This window comes from Colobus angolensis, unplaced genomic scaffold, assembly GCF_000951035.1.
Source record: "Colobus angolensis palliatus isolate OR3802 unplaced genomic scaffold, Cang.pa_1.0 Scaffold51, whole genome shotgun sequence".
Taxonomy (NCBI): domain Eukaryota; kingdom Metazoa; phylum Chordata; class Mammalia; order Primates; family Cercopithecidae; genus Colobus; species Colobus angolensis.
The window spans coordinates 2401182-2413085 of NW_012118599.1; the positions used below are offsets into that span (position 1 = coordinate 2401182).

Sequence of the window (11904 nt, forward strand, 5' to 3'; positions counted from 1 at the left end):
GTTTTCGAGATTATACTCCCTTACCATTGGGCTTATTTTGGTCTTTAAGTAGCTGTTTTCTGCATTCTCTCTAGAGTTTTTGGTGGCCATTGGTGAGAGAGAAAGGCTGTAGAGAGCTTACTTTATCTTGGCTGTCAACAGAAGTCAGATTTTTACCACTGTATATTACTTTTTACCCATCCTAGGATTTCATATAAGTGGAACTATACAGGAGGTACTCCTTTGTGTCTTTTTTCTCTCATGTTTTGAGGTTCACCCATGTTCTTGCATGTAACAGTGTTTTGTTCCTTTTTACTGCTAATTCCATGGTGTGAATGTATCACAGTTTTCATATCCATTGGTTTATTTTTTATTTTTTTTATTTTTTATTTTTTTAGAAATTAATGTTTATTTCCATGTTACTTAAGAACCGGTGCAAGAACAGCTTAAGACCATTCAGTAGTTGCTCCTACCTATTCAGTGGCCCGAGCAGTGGGAGCTGCACATCAGTCTTCTGTGGCAGGCTGAGCTCTCCAGGCTTCAGAAGGAAACTGCTGAATAGGCACAGTGGACACCTGCATGCCTTCATACCAGTCTGCAACTTCAGGTTGAGTAGTGGTGAACTCAGGAGATGGAGAAGTCTATTCACCCTGAAATTCCTCCTTGGTCACAGTCTTCTCAGCAGCAGCCTGCTCTTCTTTTTCAGTCTCTTCAGCATCTCTGCAGAAGAAGAGATCAGGCATCTCCTCCCACAGGTGTTCACAGGAAATGGTACCACACATGTGCAGAAGTTCCCGGGCCAGCATCCACCAAATCAAACCCACTGAGTGAACTCCCTTTTTGCATGGGATGGCAATCTCCACATAGCACAGAGGAGAATCTGTGTTACACGGAGCAATGGTATGTAAGTTAACATAAGATGCCCCTGTGAGAGGCAGTGGTCAGCCCTGGGATCAGTCCCCAAAAGATGCTGCGGCTCCTGGAAGGGTGCCTGGATCTGGTTAGTGAAGATTCCAAGAGTGAAGCAGCCAGCAATTGGAGTGGCTCCAGTGACAGCAGCAAACTTCAGCATGGCCCTCTGGCCAGTATTCCTGGAGAATATCACACAGACATCAGCAGGGTTTTCAATGGTAACAATGGCAGAAGCTGCCAACAGAAACTTCCCCCAGGGCCTCTTCAAATTTATGATGTAGACGCTATCACATTTCTTTTTATAAATGTACTGTTTCATTTGGAAGTCAAGGTTGGTGCCACCTAAATGGGTTCCTGCTGCAAGGAACTTAAGGACATCCTCCTCCTCCATTTGCAGGATATCAAGGGCTCTGTATACTGTAAAAGTTTACCTTTAAGTTATGACAGGAATCTAGAACAACGCCATATGGACTTCTCTCTGGGTAGCACAGAAAAGCCTATTCTCTAGTTGATAGATATTTGGGTTGTTTCCAGGATTTGGCTATTATGAATAAAACTGCTACGAACATCCATGCATAAGTCTTTTTGTGAACATAGGCTTTCATTTATCTTAGGTAAATGACCACGAGTGGAATTTTAGATCACTTAGAAAGTATGCGTTTCACTTTATAAGGCACTGTCAGACTGTGTTACTAAGTTGATGTATCATTTTATAAATCCACCAGAAATACATGAGCAAGCTAGTTTCTTAAAATCTTTGCCAATCCTTGATATTGTCAATAAGTTTAAAGATGGGAACAATAAAAGTACCAGATAAAAATGTAGAACATATTTTGTAAAAACAGAATAAGATAAATTGTTTCTAAGTGATAGTGAAAGCTTGATGTCATAAAGAAAGCTTGACTCCATAAAACATAAAATAACTACATGAGAAAAATAATGTCAAATGAAAAGAGAAGAAAATGGCTAAAATATTTGTCAGACATATTAAATATGTTGATGTCCTTAATTTTTAAAGAGCTCTTATAAATTAATATGTAAAATACATCAATCCAGCAAAGGTGAAGAGCAGGCAGTTCATAACAGAAAGATATTTTAAAGGTATATAAAGTTGCCCAATTTCACTCAAAATTATAGAAACATGAATTAAAACAAAATATGTCATACTTCTATCAAATAAAAAAGGGACGATTTTTGGCTATGTACTGTGTTGGCAAGAGTTTTGGGAGAAAGAGCTTCTCATACACTGTTATTGGCTATATTAATTTGTATTTTCCCATTGGACCACAGTTTACTGTATACACAGTGCTTTGAGAAGCACTCTCTTAAGTGGGTTTGTCTTCTGCTCTCACACTGCCATAATAATAATCAACACAGAAGAAGACTTCTCTGATCAAAAGTGAAGGGTTTTTAACCATACACCAAGCAGTGGACACCAGCTGGTTGTCCTCCTATTCAGTACCAACATTATCTACCGCGAGATAGTGTCAGATCCCACAGGTTAATACTCAATACCATGAGATCATCCTTTCCTTCCCTGAAGTCACAGTTCCAGGCCTCTGGGACTTCTGACCAATTGGCTTCAAGTTGGTGCTCCCATGATCCTCTCTTTGAGTTTATTTGCTAGAGCAGCTCACAGAACTCAGGGAAACATATTTATCGGCTTATTAGCAAGCATATTTTAAAGGATACAAATAAATAGCCAGATGAAGAGATACATGGGGTGAGGTCTGAGAGGATTTCTAAGTGCAGCAGCTTCTGTCCCTGTAGAGTTGGGGTGCACCAACCTCCTGGCATGTGAAAGAGTTTTTCAGCTTCCTGTCATTCTCAATGTGTTCAGCTCTCCAGAAGCTCCTGGAACTCCATCCTTTGGGCCTTTTGTGGAGATTTCATTGGTTGTCTGTGATTAAAGCATGGACAGCTATGTCAAAATGTGACTGGACAAAAAGGATGTGGTCTAAACTCAGTAAGCCTTGTCCATTCAGATTCTTCTTGATCTCTCTGTGCAGCATTCCTTCCTCCAGAGCAGGGAGCAGGACCCTCTCTAGGATGAGGGTTTTATGACCTATAATTGGATTACAGTCCTATCTCAGGTGGGTGAAAGGAGGACAGAAGTTCAGAGAGAAAGCTTTCATTTCCTGAGGCTTGCTTCTGAGGCCTAAAATTCTCCAACATTAGAACCAAGACTGTGACAATGATTATGGAAGTTATGAACTAGGAACCATGGATGGAAACGAATCCTAGTATCTCACACAGGTATTAGGATTTAATGTTGAATGTTTATAAAGTGTATTTTACATATATTGTCTAAATTTATCCTACCAACACATTCTATTCTAAAATAGAATAGCTATTTTATATTCTCATTAAAAAAAAAAAAAAAAACCTAGAGTTTAGAGAGATATCTTGTCCAGTCAGGTCATACAACTAGTAAGTGGCATAGCTAGGTATAGAGACCTTATTTTTGAATTTCAAGTTCAGTTACATTAATCAGAGTTGACTTACCTTGAAATACATGTGTTTTGTACATCAGTGCATGTTACTATAAAGAGGCTACATTTTATTACCTAGATAATGTGCTGGTTTTGTCCTAAGTTTGTAGAATTGATGTAACAATGTTGAGGACATTCTTTTTTTTCCTTATTAAAATCTTGAAGAGGTGCTTTTATTTTTATTTATTTTTGTTTGTTTTAAGGACATGTTTTAAAATCTATCATTTGGATGATTTGGGTTAATAACTTTTGTTTTAGTGTTTTAAAGAACAGGTTCAGTGAAAATACTTTATTAATATGATAAATGATAAGTTTAAATAAAATACATGAAAAAAGAAAGTGTAGTTTTGAAATAATTTATGTGGCATTGCACCAGCTTTTGAGAGAGTTAATTATTACGAGTTGCTGAACATTACTGCAATTTTCACATGGAAATACTAGCCTCTCTTATTTCCTTGTGTTATTGAAGACACATTATGAAAGCCATAATATCAGCAGCTTGCAATTTGGAACTCATTTGATTTAACTGATAAGAATCTTTTTCATTTCACAAAACATAACTTCACTCAGAAATATAAAAATGTTCTGCTGTATTAAACAGTGAATAATATAAGGATAACAATGTTAATTGGCTTTTGGGCTGCGAGTACTTGAATCAACTCTCTTCTCCATCATTTTTTCATTAGATTTTGCTTGAATTACTCAAAAAAACCAAGGCATTTATCCTTATTTGTAAAACAGTATAACATTTTTCTGATAAGTGTTTTAACATTTTTAGAAATTATCTGCACTGTAAACAGACAGACAACAAAAACAAAAACAAAAACAAAAAAAACAGAACACTAAAGCTACCCTAGAATGCATGTTCAGCTGGATGGCCACTAAACATTTGTTCAATAGCCAATGATAATCTTCAAGTCAAATAGATCAAATTGGGCATTAGGTTATACTGTAGAAGAACACAGTTGAGTCTGGAAGTTAATCCTATTAAGATTTGAATATTGACTGCTTTTGCAGTCTCCCCTCTTGTGGCAGGATTGGGTACTAGTTAATGATGTGAATTCTGCACTAAAGCCACCTTTCTTTGGCCATCTTCTCAGCTGTGTGATTTAGTGAAGACTAACTTGCTTTCTGTACTTCAATTTTCCCATTTGTAGAATAAAAGTAACCTGCACACATAGAGAGTTTTAAGAATTAAATGGGACAACCAAGAGAGTGCCTAGTCCAGTGTGTGGAACATTAACAAATACTAAATAAGCATTCATTTTCTTTTTTCCCATTCCTTGAGTTCTCCTTTGTCTTCTCTCCAGCCATGAAAGTTTTCAGCTCAGAGGGGCTTGTTGTGGACCCTACATTGTGCCTAGACTCCCTCTCAGGAAGACACCTGCTGCCCTTGCTATGGGTGTGCATTGGTGGAGAGCCTTCAGTTGCCAGCACCTCCAGGGATTGCCTTGGATGCTGCCAACTGCTTTAATAAAAGTCAGACCCTTTCCCAGGGCAGTCCACTTCTAAATGACAGACCACTCCTTGCATACAGAGGCTGGGCCATTTCTGCTCACATCCTTGTCACTCTGAAGGGTCATTCTAGATCCAGAGCTTCTCTGTGGGGTCTCTAAGGCACACTCTATGTGTGCAGGTGGTTACTTTTATTCTACACATGAGAAAATTGAAGTCCAGAGAAGCAAGCTAGGCTTCACTAAATAACACAGCTAGGAGGTGGCCAAAGAAAGGTGGCTTTAGTGCAGAATTCACATCATTAACTAGTACCCAATTAGCCGCAAGAGGGGAAACTGCAAAAGCAGTCAGTATTAAAACCTTAATAGGATTAGCTTCCAAACTCATCTGTGTTCTTTTATAATAAGTTTTTTTTTTTAACCTAAGTTCATTAGGCCTGCATCACAACTCAATGTCATGCTCTATCCAATGTTGCTTTCTTCTCTCTGTTCTACAGATATTGATCCAAAGGACACTTTGATAAACATCTTTCAGTAAACTCCAACTTGGAGTTTGTTCTGCAGAGAACTCAAGCTGCAAACCAGTTCCTCTCTGCTTTTTAAAAGACTTTGAGGAACATTTGATTCAAAGCACATCCAAGGGCACCCACTTTACTCCCTCATTTCACTTCCTCCACCTGTTTCACAGCACTGTCAGTAATCTCTCAGCCTAGGTGAGAAAAGATCCAGCAGCTAATGTAGAACACTCACTCCTGATAAAAAATAAATCCTTAGTTTGAGTAATAATCATTTCTTTCAGGCTGAAAAGCTTAATTTCAAGCTGGTTGGACTCTTAATTCTATAGGTAAGACCTACAAAGATTGTGAAACATTGATATTAAAATCTAATTAACCTCAGTATTATATTCTGTCCAGAACTAGGCTGAGCTTTTTTAATGGCATAGTCTTATTTGGACAAAACAAAACATTCAATACTAGTGTTCTGCCATTAATCATTTCTACTGCTATTACCAACGAAAGCAACGATGGTAATAATAATACCTGAAATTGCAAATACCATATTACAGTTAAAAGATCCAATATGTAATAATGAGATAAGAAGGTTAAGAGTATTACTTAGTTACTATATATAAAGAAAATGAGGCCCAAACTGCTTAACGGTTCATGAAAGTTCACGGAACTAATTGGTGGAATTGAGGCTGAATTCAAACTTCTGACATTAGACTTGATGGTTTTTCTCCTACATTGTGATTAACCCCCATATCACTTACAAACATCAAGTCTGTTTGGGAACATGAATACAAATAAATAGTCTAAATTCTTTCATATTTGATTACTGGAAAATGTACGTTAATAGAAATACTTGTCCATAGAACACAGCTTTGCAGCCTATTCATCCCAACGAGCTGAACTTGCCTACACACAGCAACAAACAAATTACCTTACAAATACACAGCACTGACAATAGTTATGAACTCCAGTTACTAATACAGGCAATATCACAAAGATGGATAATGTGGCTTTCCCAAGGATAAAAATGAAATCGGTGGGGCATGTGCTAGGGCCGTAGTTTGGGGAAAGTCTACCTGCGTGTTCTAAATAGATTTTCCCAGGGGGTAAATGGAAGCTTGGAATTAGAAACTGGGTTTCTTTGTTCCACCATGTGTTGACCTCTGTATACAGAACCAAAGGAAGCTACATAGTGATTTGAATAGCAAGTGCTGTATAGAGTGTTCTATATTTAGAAATCACACTGAGTACTTTGGCAGAATTATAATGGCTTGATGTACTTTGTGGCATTACTTTGCTAAGAGGAGTGTAATGATTGTTTTGTTGACATGTATCAGATATCTCAACTGACATATGTCAAATGTTAATCAGAAAAACATGAAACAATTTCATTTTTTCACTTAATCATTTTGATTGTCATTTTCTCAACATTATCAATTAGCATGCATGTTGTTTGCTGCAATTCATTTGTAAGATCAATTCAAGAGATTCCAAAGTATTGAACAAATTTTGCTCAAAGTCAGTGAAAAAAACATCCTTTATTAAAATTGAAAACAATGAAAATTCATAAAGCTATATTGGTAAAGGAAAATTTTGCTTCAGCATGTTCATCATTAGATGATAGCAGGTGTTATGAAGGATAGAGCTATTTCTTATTGTTAATGTCCCATGTGGGCGCACAGGCAACAATTATGGTCTGCTGAGGACTGGGCTGCAGACTTCTCTGTTACGCATCACAAGGCACAATAACAGCTACAATGAACTAGAGTAATAAATCTTCCCTGAAACAACAATTTGGTATTTACTTAAGTTTGTGATGACTATATGCTCTATTTTGAAGCACAGAATAACTGAGAATGGCTTTATGAAATCTTACGTGACATTCACAAGTCTATAAATCCTCTCTAACCTATACAAACAAAAAGAAAATCTCACCAAATCTAATACTGTTACACATCTCTTTGCAATAAGAGGAAGGAAGAGAATGGTTTTATCATTTTGGGTCTTCATTCTGGCTAAATTCTAGTGTAGAAGATTATACAGTGAAATATTTTTTCAATGTTTCATAGAGTTTTGGCTCTACTCCCATTGTAAAAAATTGTCCTGGCATATTTGGATGGATTTTTGGATTTTCACACTTGGAGCAATGGAAGACTTGGTACTATCTTATTCATCTTTTTAGCTGAATACCTATCAGAACACTGGCCCATAGTAGGTTTTCAATACTAGTTATTAAGAGGACGGCAAAGATGAATGAAGCACACTCTCTTTGTTCTCATGGAACTCATTAGACCTCCATGGAGACACCTGTGTGAGATAATATTTTACTACACTTAAAAAGAGCTTTATCATGTTTAAAGCACCATTTATTTCAGAATCTCTCTGTATCCTTCTTTCCGTGACAGAGGAAGAAAATCATCAGGAAAAGAATCCTCCTATCCCTCGAGCTGTGACTTCTCAATCACTGATTTTTCTGCTGTTATTAGTAATAGCAGAAACAAATTACTGATGATTGTAACTATGATAAAAATGCTGGATATAGCTCATACAGAATCACAAAAGCAGAACAGAGTTCTGGCCTGTGCTCTTTTTCCATGCCAAATATGGTTCTGATTACTAGGTTACTTAGTAAAGGCATTCTAATTTAAATTCTTCAAACAATGATTCATTCTAGGGGATAAGAAAGGTTACTGGCTTTGGGAAGTAGAACTCCTTGACCTTTGGTTCTTTCTTGTTTGCCTAGATAAATATGCCCTACCCAGAATTATGAAGACATAGGAAAATCTGAACAGACCAACAACAAGTAAGGAGATTGAATTAGTAATATTAATAGAATGTGTCACATTAAAGAAAAGCCTAGGATGTGATGGCTTCATTGCTGACTTCTACAAAACATTTAAAGAATAACTAATATCAATCTTCCTCAATCACTTTCATGAAAGATCAAAGAGGAGAGAATATTTTCAAACTTTTTTTTTTATAAGGCCAGCATTGCCCTCATACCAAAGCCACATAAGGACATCACAAGAAAAGAAAATTACAGGGCCATATCCTTGTTCAATATAGATGCAAATATTCTCAACAAAATACTAGCAAACTAAATTCAATGCATTAACAGGATTATCCACCATGATCAAGTGGGGTTTATCCCTGGGATGCAAGGACAGTTCCTTGTATTTCTAGTAGTTTTTCATCTATATTTCAGTGTGATGCTAAAGGACACATAAATCTTCAGTATTACTGTAATATTTGCAAAGTCATCTCAGAATTATAAAATAGCTTTATCCTAGTTAATATTTCATTATAGCATATATTATATATTATTATTATTTTACTAACATTACTTCTTATTTTATGTGTAGGTTTGCTAGGCATTTCTCTGCTTATTCTTTTATTGTCTACATATTTAAATAATTTTCTGTGTGATATGATTATTTCACATAACATACAATAGAGTTTTCATTTTAAAATTCAACTGAGTTTTTTTCCAATGGCTATTTTCCTGTTATATTTATTGTTATAACAGATGTACTTGGCATATTATAATTTTATTTCAAACATTTTGCTAAATGCTTCCTTGATTTCTTTTTGTCCTATTTTTAAAAAATCTGATTCCTTTTCTTGATCTCTGAAATTAGACCCCTCAATCCCTGCAGTAATCTTGAATGTACATAATGTGTTTAAATTCTATTTGTATTTGCCTTTATTCCTTTAAAATAATTACTTAAACACATAAACTGCATTTCTCACCATAACAGAATAGCAAGTTACATTTCTCCTGCCTATCACTCTACCAATATTCTGATATGAATTGGTTGTAATTTTATCCCCATTATATTAATAGTAATTATCATTTGATATCATGTGGCTTTTCACAAAATTTAGCATTTTTATTCAATGTAATAACCATAATAATTTCATTTATTTATATCTATTTAGCATTCAAATGGAGTCAGTGCTCACTGCCAATTCTTTTGTGCCATAATTTTATTATTCATGAGTTTATCTTTTAAATTCATGTTGAATGTGAATGATATATCTTACTGATGTTTTGCTTATTGGAAAAAATGTATTTCTTTCTCTTCACATGTAAATGATAATTAGGTTTGTGTGTCAGACATTGTTGGCTACCTAACCATTATCTATTTTATCTTCTAACTTGCCACCAAAATTTTGGTTTTGTTTGGGATGGCGATGTACCCAGCTAAATATTTATTTTTCAACCTTCCAAGACCAGTAAGATATTTGTAGTATGATAAAAGAGTACACATGCAGGTTGATTGGCCCTCTCAACCATCTCTTGAATATGGACATCACAAGCATATTCAGTGCTCTTGGGCCATGAATCTTACAAGGTTGAAGACAAAAGTTAACAGGCTAGGAATGTTGGAGAAGAAAACATAGTACCTGGTCGCTGAGCAGCTGGACCAAGCATCATCACTCGTCTGCCTCTAAAATGCTTGTTATTTGAGATGAGTGATGTTCAAGCCACATTAACTTGGGTTTTCAATTAGCTTGAGCTGAACTGATATAGTTTGACATAGAATATAGCCAATTTTAACCTTGTCCATTATTAAAGCAAAACTAGTATAAATGGAACCTCTAAAGAACAATAGTTATAATCGTAGTCTTCAATCCAATTTCAAACTTCTAGAGATATTTTCATTATGTTGATGATCATGTAATCCAATCTTCAGTATTATTCTGGGTTACTAATCCTTGCTTGAGCTTGTGACCAGTCTTAAAAGCTACTGGTCTAGAACTGTGAGGTTGAATATAAGTAGCTACTAGCCTCATGTGTCCTATTAAATTTATGTTTATTAACATTAAACACATTTTTTAAAAAAACTAGTTCCTCTGTTGCACTAGCCACATTTCAGCTACCACATGTGGTTAGAAGATGCCATATTAGAAGAGCAGGTATGAATATTTTACCTCCATACAAAGCCTTATTGGGCAGCACTGTCTTTGCTACACAAAATGTGCTCTTAAGACCAGAAGCTTTAGCACTACCTGGGGCTTGTTAGAAATGTAGAATCTCAGGTCCTACTATAGACATACTAAGTAAAAATTTGAACTTTGATAAGATTTCCAGGTAACTCATATAAACCCCAATGTTTGATGTGCACTACCCTGTATGATCTGGTCCTGCATATATATTGGTCCCAACATTTAATAATAAGCTAACATTTATTGATATGTAGCAAGTTACTAAGAACTATTCTAAGAACTCTACAAAAATCTCAGTCAGTCCTCACAAAATGTAAAAGGGACATTATCTCCCTTTTACATATTGAACAAAAAGGCACAGAAAAGACATATGACTTTACTAAAATCACTCTGTGAATACATCAGGGAGCCAAAATTAACACTCAGTCATTTTGACTAGACAACTCATAGTGCTGGTTCCCCAGAACTCTCTATTATAATTGGTATCTTTAAATACAAGGTTTTAGGATCTTTGAGAGAAGGACCATGTCTTATTTTTTAATTAATTTTAATAATTTTTTTTAGACCAAGTCTTGCTCTGTCACCTAGGATAGACTGCAGTGGAGTGATCATAGTTCACTGCAACTTCGACTTTCTGGGTTCAAGCCATCCTCTCACTCAACCTCCCAAGTATCTGGGACTACAGATGGACACTATCATTTCCAGCGACATTGATTGATTGATTGATTGTAGAGACAGGTCTCACTATGTTGCTCAGGCTGGTCTTGAACTCCTGGGTTCAACTGATTCTCCCATCGTGGTCTCAAAAGCACTGGGATTACAAGCATGAGCCACCACACCTGACCATGTTTTATTTTTGAGTTCGGAGCCTATTAGGATACCTGGCATACAAGAGATTCTCAATTTCTATTTATAGAATGAAGCATGCATGAATGAATGTGGGGATCAAGGCTCATTTTGCCTGATGTCAAGTGGAGTTCCTGGTAACTGTCATGAAGTCTATTATTTTTAGTTGAAATGAAGAAGACTTTGTTTACCTTTGGTAAAAACAGAAATTTGAAACAATTCCACACAGTTATCACTCTTAAGCAAATAACAGATCTAACAAAGAACACTGTGTGGAGTACTATGAAAAGTGAGTGGATAGAATTCCCTTAGTGATAAGCATCCACTAAAGCAGTTATAAAGGGTTTGGAGCATAAAAATATTTTAATGACCAAATCAGAATAATGGCAGCTGTTGTAACCAACAGACCCAAATCCCCGGATGTATACTGCTTTAACATAATGTTTATTTCTTAGTAATGGATTCAAAACAGGTGTACCTAATGGGCAGCTAGCTCCTCTCCCAGTGGTGTTCTTTCCTTGTCTTTTGTGACTCTGCCATGTTTACCACACAGTTTACAGGTTCTCTATGCTTATTTTGTTTTGTTTTTAAGATGGAGTCTCACCATGTTAACCAGGCTGGTCTTGAACTCTTGGCCTCAAGTGATCTTCCTGTCTTGGCCTCTTAAAGTGCTGGGATTACAGGCATGAGTTTATGATTATTTGTAAAAATCCAGAAGAAATGGTTAAAACAAAAGTGTAGAGAAAGCAAACTTTTTTTTTT

The 11904-nt window shown here is 36.0% G+C and overlaps 1 pseudogene; it reads right to left on the bottom strand.

Annotated features, from left to right (window-relative positions):
- Positions 1-425: 425 nt before the first annotated feature.
- Positions 426-3421, bottom strand: LOC105524943 (annotated as a pseudogene).
- Positions 3422-11904: the final 8483 nt, after the last annotated feature.